Raw genomic sequence first — 14570 nt, forward strand, 5'->3', positions numbered from 1 at the left:
TTTCAGTGAATTTCTGGAGGCTGTTGGTAAGATTACCTTCCATTAGATCAGGGCCTAATCCCCCTCTGTGGTCACTAGGAAATCTCCAAAGAACCAGTGGAGAGCTTGGAGCAGACTTGCTGTGCCTGGCGAAAATTTCAAGTTCGTGCTAACCAGATAGAGCATCCAAAATGTGAGAAGGTCACAAATGGCTTCCAGTCTCTTTTTTATCTGTTTTTATTTTTTTGTTGTTTTTCTTTAGCTGCATGAATTTTCTTTTAGCTGAATGACTTTCAGCTTGTCATTACATTAAAAATAGGATGGATGTGAGACGGGAAAAGTAAAATCATTAATAAATTAAACAAACAAAACCACTGTCCTGTAGGATCTGGGCTCCTTCACTGAGAAGGTACTTCTAAAGTCTTTGAAGTCAAGCCTCTGCTAAAGATGACATAATGCCAGTCACTAGGTGCAGGGGGCACTCACAGGACAGGCTGCTGGACTTCACTGTGTTGGGAAGATCCTGAGAGATGGGGGTGGTCAGTGGGATTGGGGGGAGAGTAGGCTGGCACGTGGAGTTAGACCACCCTAAGACTCCAAGACTTTTTAGTGTACTTATGGGAAGCCACAATTTTAAAAAGATAATAAATTTTAAAAAATTTTATTTTATATCGGAGTATAGTTGATTAACAGTGTTGTGTTAGTTTCAGGTATACGGCAAAGTGATCCAGTTATACACCTTTAAAGTTGCAATAATTTTGTTTAAAGACTGTTGCCTCTTCGTTGGCGTAGAGTAGCTCTAAAAACCACTCTCAGAGTATGAGGGTAAAACCTTACCTCTGAAGCAAACTTCTGTGCCTGCAAATACCAAAGGTGGCTGATGTGGTCCCAGGGGAACCCAAGCAAGGCATCAGCAGCCCTCACATTTCCTTTGGAACAACAGTAATTAGAGCAGCTGGAATATTTGCAATCTCATTGGCTCACTTGCTGGGTTTTTTTAATGCTTAGACTTTAATCTTATTTTCATATGTTTCTGTATAAATCAGACACATATGGCTTGATTATAAATGGTAAGTGGCCACTAGGAGCTTTAGATAAAAGCCTTTCACTAACATGCAGTGCTTGGGTTCTCTGCTATCTGGCTCCAGTCCTGCAGTCCCTATCTCTCTGTGCCCCTCCTCCTGTGTTGAATTTCTGCTCTCCTCTTCCCTCCATTCCAACTGCCCTTCAACTCAGTGGTGTCTATTTATTTACTTAAATCTAAGCCAGTTAAATAAAGCATAATAATAGAACACCCTCCTGAAAAGAGCAGAAAGGAGGGAAATTACATGGCCACCAACAGAATAATAGAAGAGGAGCCACTGACAGAATAATAGAAGAGGGGGAGAAAACGCTTTAAAGAGCTCCCCAGCAGATGTTCTGCCTACTCCTTTGCCTCCTATTTACAGGGAGGCAAACTCTTTTTTAAAAAAATATATTTATTTATTTTTGGCTACATTGGGTCTTCGTTGCTGCATGCGGGCTTTCTCTAGCTGCAGCAAGTGGGGGCTACTCTTTGTTGCGGTGCGCGGGCTTCTCATTGCAGTGGCTTCTCTTGTTGCAGAGCACAGGCTCTAGGCGCCTGGGCTTTGGTAGGTGTGGCACGCGGGCTTAGTAGTTGTGGCTCGCGGGCTCTAGAGCACAGGCTCAGTAGTTGGGTCACACGGGCTTCGTTGCTCCGCGGCATGTGGGATCTTCCCGGACCAGGGCTTGAACCCATGTCCCCTGCATTGGCAGGAGGATTCCTAACCACTGCGCCACCAGGGAAGCCCCGAAACTCTTTTTTTTTTTTTTTTTTTAATAGCATCTCCATGCCAAGTCCTCCCCTTTTGTTTGGTGAAATCTTAATGATTTATCCTTGTGTGTTTTAATATTTTTAAGATTATTGATGGGACATATCATGCATGCATAAATATTGTTATAGAATTTCCAGAACACCTTGGAGTGCTAATATAACAGATTCAGTACCTTTCAAGGCTAGCTTTTATTTTGATACATTCTCTCAGCAAGCAAGTAATATTCTCATTCCATTAAGAAATCTTCACTTTTTAAAATAGGTCATTACTGGCAATTTCTTTAGTAATAAAATGTTGGCTGCCACTGTTAAGAAAGTAACTTGAGGAGGAAAAGAAGATATTTCAAATTAGCATTACAGAAGGGGGAGGGGTGGGTGGCAACTTAGTCCCCACTGTGCTAATTAAGTTATTCCAGGTTGCCTCTTGAACAATATGCAGCAAAAGATGAAGGACCTGAATCAGCTGGAGATCACCCTTAATTGTAAACTCCTCCCCAACACTCCAGTAAGTTGATGAAATCCCTCTGCTTCCAGAGCTTTCAGCTCTTCGGATGAAAAGTAGATTTGCCAGAATTTTATTTTTCTGGTCAGATGACTATTAGCACAGCATGTATTTTCCTCTCTCTGGTGGAAGTCTTCTTTTCTAAATGCATGCCTTTTAAAATGATAACAGCAGTCAAGAATGTCATCCTCAGAGAGTGCAGAAGCTCAGGCAAAGAACATCACCAGTGGGCTGAATTCTTATTTCTTTAGGCCACAGCTGGAATTTTGGTGCTCACTGTGACCTCAAAAATAGCCTGGTGCTCTGTCACCCGGGTTCAGCCAAATGCCTTCCTGGTGAAACCTCTATACGCTGCTGCAGGTTGACAGATGGCTCCCAGCAGGTGAGCTTGGGACTATTAGTGAATGAGATTCTTTCTTTATCTGACACAGTCCTTCTCAAAGACATCCTGTGTCCTAAGAACTTACAAAAGGGATTTGGCAGCTGAGCAAAAGTAAAGAGAAGAGTTGAAGCTAAGAAATCTTGGATTGGCATGAGGTTTGTTCAAGTTAATACATAATCTCTTCGCAAGTGTATGTCGTTGTGCTAAGTGGTGAAGAACTACTATTTGAAGACTGATATTGACACATCACAATTTCCCACAATTGTCAGAGCACTTTTCTACAGATGATTTTATTTAATTCTTGCAGCAGCTCTGTAAGGGAAATAGCATGGATAATCTCTATTTTACTGATGATAAAACTGAGGATGCAAAAAGTCAGAAGTTCTGCCCAGTATTCCACAGCCAGTAGGTGATAGGCCAGGGTTGCGAAACAGCTTTCATATCTAAAGTTTGTGTTATTTTTATTTCAAAGATCTAATTTAACCAAGTTCTAACCAGAATGTTTAGGGAAATAAACTGCTATCATTCTTTCATTCATTGAACCCACTTTCAAATCAGGAAAACAGTAAGCCAGGTAGATAAGGAGATTTCACTGCTTGAAACAGAGGAGTTCATATACTCACAATTAAAGTATCAGCATACTTTTCCATTTTGGGAGTACATACTTCAATTTTTCATTCATTTGATGAATAGTTATTAAGTACTTGCTCCCAGCCAGGGAGTGCAGTAATACAAAGGAGAGTACATACAAAAGAAAATGGCCCCTGGCCATCTAGAGCTTACAGATTAGTTGAGGCGAGGGGGGGTAGACATTAAACAAATTAATAGTACACAGTGCTGCTGGTGGTGTAAGGAAATAGAAGTGTAAATTGCTAATACAATTTAATAATATGGCAGCCTTACTTGAAGTGCATTGTATATTCTTATATGGCTTAATATTTTTTGTCCTTCATTTATATTTGTTTTGAACTCAAAGTACTATGAAAAAAAATTCATATATTTGATAGAAACCAATGACTTCTAGAATTGAAATAAAGCAGAAAAAAGGGTGGGGATGTGAACTTGTTTCCATTTCAATAAGCTTAAGTAACAACACAAAGTAGTTCATATGAATGCCAAATAAGTGATAAAAACAAGAACCAGGCAGCAGTGGGCATTCTTGGAGGTGATGGGAGGGTGGGGGTGGATCTTAGAGAAGAGGGCTTCAGTTCCACAAGGTGTTGCCAAACCTAGAGGGCGTAAGGAAGGGAGAGAAGAGAGGGAGGCAGGGAGGCAAGAAGACACGGAAAAGAAAAAGAAGAGGACTTTGTAGAAGGGAAGAAAAATATGAAGCTGCAAAGAAAAGGGCAATTAATAGGTCTACAAAATAACTAGTCTAAGAAGCCTGTGAGCGCTTGTGATGGTAGAAAGTTGGGGATAAACTTGAAAAAGTAGAGTATAGTCACAGTATGGAAGCCCTTGAGGCCAGGCCAAGAAACTTAGTCTTTATCACTTTGACAGAAAAGTTTTGAACATGAGAGTAAAATCATTATGTGACATCTGGCACGATAATTTTCGTGGCAGCCTTGTTTCCTTTTGTGCCCCTCCCCACCCAGTCCCTTCCCTTACACCTCATGAACCTGAGCGTCTGCATTAACTTATTCTACCATTTTTAAAACGGTTAGTGTTTGTATAAAAATTAGAAACAAATGAACAGATGGCTTTCTGTCAAGCAAAGAAGTTAGTTAGTTCTTCAGCTGTATCTGATTCTGAGCAGAAAACATCAGTGCAATACATCAGCAAGTGAAAACACTGGCAGGTGGCCTCTTGCTCCCCAAGGTTGTCTATATTGCAGTGCCAATTCATGTTAAGAAAATAAAATATTTACTTATTTATTTATCTATCTATCTAGTTATTTATTTATAGACACACACACACACACACACAGAGTCAGCATGTGTTAATTTAGCAAAACAAGTTTTTAGCTGATCTCACTGAGCATTATTTCTTTTCAACACTTCTCAAGGAAGGAATCTAAACAGGGCCCTAAAACAGCCACTGGGCATCTCATCATGCCTTGTCCCTCATGCAATGGAGACTTGTACTGCTCAGCAAACCTCCATGTGTCTTCCCTGTTTCTCAGCACCTTGCACTGAGGCAGAGCCGTGTTGTTGATTCAGTCCAGGAGGCTGTGAGAGGCAGTGAGGTGTGTCCCTTCCATGTTAAAGCATGGAGGAACCAATGCACAGCCCTCCAGATGGCTTCCTTTCCTGCTGCAGCAATCTTGAGGCCATGAGTTAGTTGAGCAATGAGAAGAATACAGTCAGATTACTGGGTCTCCACCAGGAGAGTTACCCTACTCACATCAGGATTTGTATGAACAGTATATAAACCTTTATTTTGTGAAGACTCAGAAACTTGACTGACTTTTCTGACTAATCCAGTCCTTTACCCTTCACCTATTTGTAGCCTATTTTTACTGCCCTGAATTATGTTGAGATTCTTTGGACAAGACTAGATAATTTCTATTGTCACCTTCATGCAGTCAGCTAGTCCTTGGCGATAGCCTGGAGTAGCAGGTTTGGGGATTAAAAGGGGAAATTCTTACTGTCTATCTTACCTAGATTCTCTGGTCAACTGGAGACCGTATGTTCTGAATAGGGCTTGTGTTAACTGTCCTTAGTTCTTTCCAGTGTATATTTTTAAGCATGTTTCCTTTGCAAGAAACATATGTTCTCCTAAAAGAACTTTGGCAAAAGCGCTAAGAAAGGAAGATCTTTTCTCTGATCTGTCCAACTCACTGTGACTTTCAGCTACCCACAAATAACCAGTGCTAATGAACTGCTTCTGAACCTTCAGGGAATAGAAATGGTTTAGTAGTATGTTCGACTAAATGGTTTATGTTGGTAGCTGTTCTCCTATTTCAAGACTGCTTGGATTGTGGATATTTTCCCAGCGGTATTGGCAATTTAGTTGAAATCTTGTTATCCTGGACAAGTGCACTGAATTACATGAACTGTTCAAAACCTCATAAAGCAGATTGATAGAGGTGGAGAATGATGTTAATATTGTTTATTTGAGAGCTAACCGAGTAGGCTAACGCTAGCCAATGAGGTTAAGCTTAGCCGGCAGAAATGCTATTCAGGATTATCCAGCAACTTCAAGCATCTCAGCTTTTAGGTTACCTAACAAAGTCTGTCGAAATGTGAAAAATAACCAAATGATACTTAATGCTAGAATGTATTTCAAAGGTTAATGAAAAGTATATCCTGGTCTGGCAATCCAGGAAAGGTTTCATCATTACTTTGTTGCTTAATGAAACTTGGGTTCTTATATCAGTTGGGAAAACCACGCCTTGGCAATATTTTCTTTACGAGATTCTGAAAGTCTGCATGAATTTATCATTCTAACGTCAACCCTATAGGTGTCACATAACTTGCATATAAATATACCACAGCCAAACGTGGATTATATGCAGCCTAAGTGCATGGACTGCATGTCCTATTTATCTGAGTAACCAGCTGATAAAAGCTGATTTTGTTTATAGCTGAACAAGTGTTTGTCTTGGGTTCCTCCTTAAATGATTCACATCTTACTTTGTGATGCCAGTGCACATCCTGTTCTCTATCATGGGTAGGCAGCCCTTAAATATCATTGTCGACCAGTTGATTTTGTCAGGTGTCAGTCATGATTCTTGACAATGTTCAGACCCAGCTCTAAGAAGCTCTGGAAAGTGGCATAAGCAAACCTGACAGAAATAATGGAGCAGCTGAGTAAATTTCAATTTGTTCAAGAAGCTGAATATACTGAATAATAGATGTGCTAAGTATTTCCAGTAAACTGCAATTTTCATTGGTGAAATACCACTTCTCAGAGAAGCCACAAAGCCTTTATGTCTGAACTTGTCGTTAACCAGAGTTGAAGATCTAAAACCAACTCTCAAGGTCTATAAAGGCTGCAAGGCTTGACTGTTTTCTAGCTGTGTCATGCTGGGAAGGGCATTTAAAGTCTCTTGATCTCAGTTTTCTCATCTGTAAAATGGGGATAACAACAGTTGCCTCCTTAGAGGGTGATTGTGAGGAATAAGTGAATTAATGTATATGAAGTGCTTGGAACATTGTCTGGCACATAATAAGTGCTGTGTAAGTGTTTGCTAATATTATTTTAGGGGTGTTGCAGCCCATCTATATAATATATCAAATACTAAAACTGTGCCAAATAATATTCTTAACAAAAACTGTGTTAATGTAAACCTTTTGGTATGGAATAAAAATGATCACCTCTAACTGCACTGTGTTAATTTAAAATGACTATTCGATTTTATGTGCCTTATGGAATAGGCCATAAGTTCCTTTTTAAAAATAATTCCCAGGGACTTCCCTGGTGGTGCAGTGGTCAAGAATCCGCCTGCCAATGCAGGGGACATGGGTTCGAGCCCTGGTCCGGGAAGATCCCACATGCTGTGGAACAACTAAGTCTGTGTGCCACAACTACTGAGCCTGTGCTCCAGAGCCCGTGAGCCACAACTACCGAGACTGTGTGCCATGACTACTGAAGCCTGCGTGCCTAGATCCCGTGCTCCGCAACAAGAGAAGCCACCACAATGAGAAGCCCACACACTGCAACGAAGAGTAGCCCCTGCTCAACACAATCAGAGAAAGCCTGTGCGCAGCAATGAAGACCCAAAATAGCCCAAAATAAAACAAACAAACAATTAACTAAAAAAAATAATAATAATAATTCCCAGATGGCATTTATCTTTTTCTCATAAAATAAAGCCTAGAAAAAAGATAGTCATTTTAATTTTATAACAAACAAAAAAACCACACAAAAGTCTGGATGATGGGTAAATGGGGTATTATTTTTATGACTAATAGGTATTGGGCAGGGCACGGTCAACTTTCAAATAATCATCTCATCCTTTGGCCCATAATTCTCCAGTTCTGTTGGAATTAAATTAGTTTTTAAGTGTTTAAGATTGGAATTTCTCTCATTCATATATAACTGTTGAGTTAAATTTTGGAAAAACTTTAAAAGACATGGGATTATTTTTCAATATTGTTTTTAGTGTTACTCAAATGACGAACATGTTCCTTGATAGCAGGTGTAAACAAACATTTTCTATAAAGGGCCAGATAGTAAATATTTGGGGTGATACGTAAATATATAAAGGACCACACGGTCTCTGTCACAACTACTCCGCTCTGGCAGTGGAGCATGAATGCAGCCATAGACAACAAGGAAATGAATGGATGTGGCTGTGTGCCCAGAACACTATATTTGGAAAAACAGGCAGCATCAGGATGGACTGGGTCCATTGGCCATAATTAGCTGACCCCTGTTCTTAGAGAATTCCTATTTTTCTTATTTTTACTAGAGTAAAGTATACATGCACACATATATAATTTTGTACTTGCACACACACATGTGTGTGCACATTAATTTGAAAATCATGAAGATGAAGTGAAAAAACTATGCATGTTAAAGAATTTAAGGAAAAGAAGGAACTTAAGGAAGAAATAAAGGATGATATTTTATTCAGTATTCATTGATTAATTACCCAAAAACTTTCTTTCTGAACAAGGTCCAGAGCTGATTTACCATTTTCTTTTTGTTCTAAAATCAACTTGTGAGGTTTAATTTGCTTTTGATCAAAACTACCCTTAAAAATTCTTTAGTCTTACTATATGTATAGCATTCTCCAACTTGCTATTTTCACTTTACGTTCTGTTTAAACATTTGTTTTATGTTTTGGTTATCTTTTCATACCAGTACTCATAACGCTAGTTGATACTGTTTAAAAGCTGCAAAATATTCTAGTCTTCAAATGTATTGTCATTTATTTAACTAATTTATTGATGTTGTTTCCAGTTATTGAAATCATTAACAATTCAACAAAAGTCATCGAGCATTTGCAAAAAGAAAAGTTCTTTAGTCTTGTTATTGTGCATAGAACTCTATATTATAGAGTCTTGTTATTGTGTATAGCACTCTGTATAATAATGTTATATATATTCCAAATTTGAGAACGACTGAGCTGGACTAAAGGAAAAAATAGCTGTGTACAGAGGTCTGGGTAGTCAAATTTTTTTTCCCTAAAATATCTATCAAGTTGTTTGAGGGAATGGAAAATTCTACTGTGTTTCTTCTTGCCTGCAGAATTTTCTTTATTTTTTTTAAATGTTAAGCCTTTCTATCTTTAATATGCGTTAATAGATTTGTTTGCTACTGTACATTGTATGTGGATGCTCACAGATTAGGTAAGCTAATACATGTAAAAGCACTTAATACAGGTCCTGGCCCAGTCAGTGTTTGTCACTTTTGAATCAAAACCTTGTCTGCTCATATCCATATACACATTTTTCTTTGAAGCGTCACAGAGAAGAACTGAGGCACCTGCTTTATGTCTTTCCAAGTTTGCCTTTCCTTCTGGGTCTTGAAGAAGAATTAATAGCTCTCAGTTTAACTCTTAGGTCTCCTTACTAGTAGAGCAACATCTTCCTTGAGAACAGGATGGGGTCTGTTTTACCAGATGTGAAAATCGCACAGTCCTTGGTGGAGACACATAGTGATGTGTAGATTTAGACATCTATTGTAAGAGAGCAGGACTTAAAAATGAGGCTCAGCTCTGCCCCTTTCATTTAATACACTCATATATTGAGGGCGAGTACACCTGAATGGCTTATAAGGTACAAAACAAAGCTAGTGCCTTCTAGTAATTGTGTTTATTTCAGTAAGAAATACTTTGTATTGTTCTAGTGGAATTTCTAAGCAGAACTACTAATCCAGAATGACTGTTAGGATTCTGAATGTCAAAATAAGTTTAGTACTCTAGACAGAAAATGTAATTAGTTGTTAAAAAATTCCCTTCCATCCTGTGCTGTAGAGAATCAGTGCAGACTGGGCTAGAGGCCCAGTGCTTTAAAGCTTACTGGATGTAATTAACAATTTACCAGGACAAATATATTCTCTTGGGAGAGAATACAATTGCCTACTATTTATTAGCTGAAAACAATTTAAAATATTATTTTTTCTTTTTAAAAGCTTCACTGGAGTGAAGCTAAAAAATAAGAAAAAATCTGCAACAGTTAGCATTTTCACTTCTCTATTCGAAACACTCAGAAAAGGACCTAGTTCAGTGTATGACTATAAGGAACCATCATGAAATTTATCTCATAGTCTCAGTTACCCAATATAAGAATAAAGCCATGAGTTGAATTTAGTATTGACCTACATGATGTAATTGATATACATGGATCAGAGATTAAATTATTAATTTCCTAACTTCTTTTTTTTACAGAAAGAAACCAGAACATATTATCAACCCTTTGAGAACACAATATAACAAACTTTACCATTTTACTACTTCTTTGAATAGGTAAGACCCTATCCTCTCTACAATAAAAGAGTTAACCCACAATTGTGGAAACTAAACCTTTGTTAACCACATTTTTAAAAAAATCTTTATTAAATAAGTATCAATTCATTTTGATAAGGGAAAAATATACATGCATTCTACAGCTAATAGACTTAGGATTATTAAAATAGCATTTCATAATGCTTTGAATGATTTCATAGTAAATGAATGAAAAAATCTTTCTCTGAAGTGAGGATTGAACTAAGCCTGTCTCTCCTGCTGTGGTTAACAATACCAATAGTGTCTTCTCAACACTTCCTATGTGCCATTTGTGATCCTACATGACTTACTTCACATAAACTAAACCATTTATTCTGTATAACAACCCTGTGAGTAGATATAAGGGTGCTCCTTTTATAGATTAGGGGCATGAGGCAGAGAGAGAGGAGGTAGGTAGGTATAGGTATAGAAGTTCACCCAAGGTTGTATCCTAGGATCTGGGATCAAGGCACTGGAAAGAATGTCAGCCCAGCTATTATTGTGAGGCTAGTTGTGGTAGAAATGCCTAGTCATCAGATTCTTGTTTGTGTTGAGTTGGTTCTCTCTGATTAAGGAAGAAAAAAAGACAATGCACTTACCCAAAGAGATGGCAGGGAACCGTTTATTTTAGGTTTGTACTTGTTACTTTACAGTTGTTGCATGAGTAAATAAAGGAGTGTGTACACTTTAGCTCAGTTTACAAGCAGAAAGAATATTTTCTTTCATGTTACGTCTTTGAACTCAAAATTCCTCTGATAAAAGCAGAATAATATTTCAGAAAGAGTACAGATGAATGATTTCTTATTCTAGGAAATGAAGGCTGCATTTTCATGTAATCTCTTGTTACTGGAAGTACTGAATATCCAGTCTTAAATCCGCTGTAGCTGTATGCACTTTTCTCTTTTCATTATTTCTTTACTATTTTATTTTTAATCAAGAAAGCTTACAAAATTTCCAAAGTGAAATATGGGAAATATTATAAGAAATACCTGAGTATCAGCCACATGAATTTGAAAAAATGCTAACATTCAGCTTTGTTGAAATCTTTTCTAAAGAAATAAACCTTTCCCTTCTTCCTAAAATGTGTCATAATCCTGAAGATGATATAACCTTCCTATGTTTAATGATGTCCTAAATTTGATGACATATATATGAAACAATGTCCCGTATAATCATTTACATTTTGAAAATTTGTATAAATGGCATCATACTGCAGATATTCTTTTGCACCTTGCCTTCACCCAACATTATATTTAGAGATTCATCCATATTGATACATAAAGATCTGGTTGACTCACTCTGTGGTAAAGTTGACTCATTGTAATGTTTCAGTCATCTGGTGCTCAGTATTATTAACTATTATTTCTAAACAACTTTCAGCATTTTGAAGGTTTAATGCTAAAATGGTTTAAGTATGGCTTTCAAAGCTTCTCCCAGATTTCTGTATAAGAGATCCAACTATCTTAATATGTGATATCATGCCAATTCTATTTGTTTCATTTTTTCCTATTAGAAAAGATTTTTTTGTTGTTGTTTTGTTTTTTTGGCTGTAAGGATATTGCTAACTAATGGTACTCGTATTTTTTACTGCTTTTGCCATAACACAATATTGAAATTTGTTTTATTTCCCCATAGGTGAAATACTGACTATTCCCAAAAACAATGTAAATACTACTGAAATTTGAAAGATACATAAAAGAAAAACACTTTTGTTTGGCCCATGTTATCTGTTCATATGCCCTTCAAAAATCATGAGAGAAACTTTATAAAAGGATTTTTTTCTAATTTTCTCTATCACTACATTTAATGTTACAATTCGTTTAAGGTAAAAGAAATATCAATATATAATAATATTTATAGACATAGAATATTTCATAACAATTTTATTTTCTGAAGGGAGTAAATAACTACTCTGACGGAGTTGGGAGAGAAAGAAGAGATTAACTAACCCTTGCTGAGCAAATATGAGTACCTGTAAGATTTGATGCAAGCTTGCAGGTCACAAGTGCAATGCAATTTTGCAGATGGGAAATCAAGACCAATATATATTCGGTAACTTACTACCATCATATAGCGATTGCAGAGCCCAGATTCAAATTCATCTCTCTCAGACTTCAAAGCTATACTCCTACCAGAAAAAGAATGGGGAAAACTTAACCTGTTTGATACCTAAATTGCAGTTTCATTTATTCCACCAATATTATTAGGATTCATTTATGGGAGTTGAGGGGGCTGGTGTTAGAAAAGTAAGGAAGACACACTATCTACCCAGAGAGAGAAAACAAGCTATTCAACATCATTCTCAATGGTGAAAAACTGAAACCATTTCCACTAAGATCAGGAACAAGACAAGGTTGCCCACTCTCACCACTTTTTTTTTTTTTTTTTTTTTCCAGTTTGCGGGCCTCTCACTGTTGTGGCTTCTCCCATTGCGGAGCACAGGCTCCGGACATGCAGGCTCAGCGGCCATGGCTCACGGGCCCAGCCGCTCCGCAGCATGTGGGACCTTCCCGGACCGGGGCACGAACCCATGTCCCCTGCATTGGCAGGCAGACTCTCAACCACTGTGCCACCAGGGAAGCCCTCACCGCTATTATTCAACATAGTTTTGGAATTTTTAGCCACAGCAATCAGAGAAGAAAAAGAAATAAAAGGAATCCAAATCAGAAAAGAAGAAGTAAAACTGTCACTGTTTGCAGATGACATGATACTATACATAGAGAATCCTAAAGATGCTACCAGAAAACTACTAGAGCTAATCAATGAATTTGGTAAAGTAGCAGAATACAAAATTAATGCACAGAAATCTCTTGCATGCCTATATACTAATGATGAAAAATCTGAAAGAGAAATTAAAGAAGCACTCCCATTTACCACTGCAACAAAAAGAATAAAATACTTAGGAATAAACCTACCTAAGGAGAAAAAAGACCTGTATGCAGAAAACTATAAGACACTGATGAAAGAAATTAAAGATGACACAAAGTGATGGAGAGACATACCATGTTCTTGGATTGGAAGAATCAACATTTTGAAAATGACTATACTACCCAAAGCAATCTACAGATTCAGTGCAATCCCTATCAAACTACCACTGGCATTTTTCACAGAACTAGAACAAAAAATTTCACAATTTGTATGGAAACACAAAAGACCCTGAATAGCCCAAGCAATCTTGAGAAAGAAAAACGGAGCTGGAGGAATCAGGCTCCCTGACTTCAGACTATACTACAAAGCTACAGTAACCAAGACAGTATGCTACTGGCACAAAAACAGAAATATAGATCAATGGAACAAAATAGAAAGCCCAGAGATAAACCCATGCACATATGGTCACCTTATCTTTGATGAAGGAGGCAAGAATATACAATGGGGAAAAGATAGCATCTTCAATAAGTGGTTCTGGGAAAACTGGACAGCTACATTTAAAAGAATGAAATTAGAACACTCCCTAACACCATACACAAAAGTAAACTCAAAATAGATTAAAGACCTAAATGTAAGGCCAGGCCCTATAAAACTCTTAGAGGAAATCATAGGCAGAACACTCTATGATGTAAATCACAGCAAGATCCTTTTTGACCCACCTCCTAGAGAAATGGAAACAAAAACAAAAATAAACAAATGGGACATAAGAAACTTAAAAGCTTTTGCACAGCAAAGGAAACCATAAACAAGACGAAAAGACAACCCTCAGAATGGGAGAAATTATTTGCAAATGAAGCAACTGATAAAGGATTAATCTCCAAAATATACAAGCAGCTCATGCAGCTCAATATCAAAAAAAACCAAACAATCCAATCCAAAAATGGGCAGAAGACCTAAATAGATATTTCTCCAAAGAAGATATACAGATTGCCAACAAACATATGAAAGGATGCTCAACATCACTAATCATTAGACAAATGCTAATCAAAACTATAATGACGGGCTTCCCTGGTGGCACAGTGGTTGAGAGGTCTGCCTGCTGATGCAGGGGACACGGGTTTGTGCCCTGGTCTGGGAAGATCCCACATGCCGCGAAGCGGCTAGGCCCATGAGCCATGGCCACTGAGCCTGCGCGTCCGGAGCCTGTGCTCCGCAACAAGAGAGGCCACAACAGTGAGAAGCCTGCGTACCCCCAAAACAAACAAACAAACAAACAAAAAACTATAATGAGGTATCACCTTACACCAGTCGGAATGGCCATCATCAAAAAATCTAGAAACAATAAATGCTGGAGAGGGTGTGGAGAAAAGGGAACCCTCTTGCACTCTTGGTGGGAGTGTAAATTGATACAGCCATATGGAGAACAGTATGGAGGTTCCTCAAAAAACTAAAAATAGAACTACCATACGACCCAGCAATCCCACTACTGGGCATATACCCTGAGAAGACCATGATTCAAAAAGAGTCATGTACCACAGTGTTCATTGCAGCTCTATTTACAATAGTCAAGACATGGAAGCAACCTACGTGTCCATCAACAGATGAATGGATAAAGAAGATGTGGCACGTA

At 37.9% G+C, this 14570-nt stretch overlaps 1 protein-coding gene across 9 annotated transcripts in view; it reads left to right on the forward strand.

The window, feature by feature from the left end:
* Positions 1 to 14570, forward strand: part of MAP2 (microtubule associated protein 2) — a 278138-nt gene that overhangs the window by 163333 nt on the left and 100235 nt on the right. For all 9 annotated transcript variants that reach the window (XM_079924502.1, XM_079924503.1, XM_079924505.1 and 6 more), the window contains exon 3: positions 9977 to 10054. The gene's annotated coding sequence lies outside the window, so the exon portion shown is untranslated. The remainder of the gene's footprint in view (positions 1 to 9976; positions 10055 to 14570) is intronic.

Source organism: Stenella coeruleoalba (genome assembly GCF_951394435.1).
Source record: "Stenella coeruleoalba genome assembly, chromosome: 6".
NCBI lineage: Eukaryota > Metazoa > Chordata > Mammalia > Artiodactyla > Delphinidae > Stenella > Stenella coeruleoalba.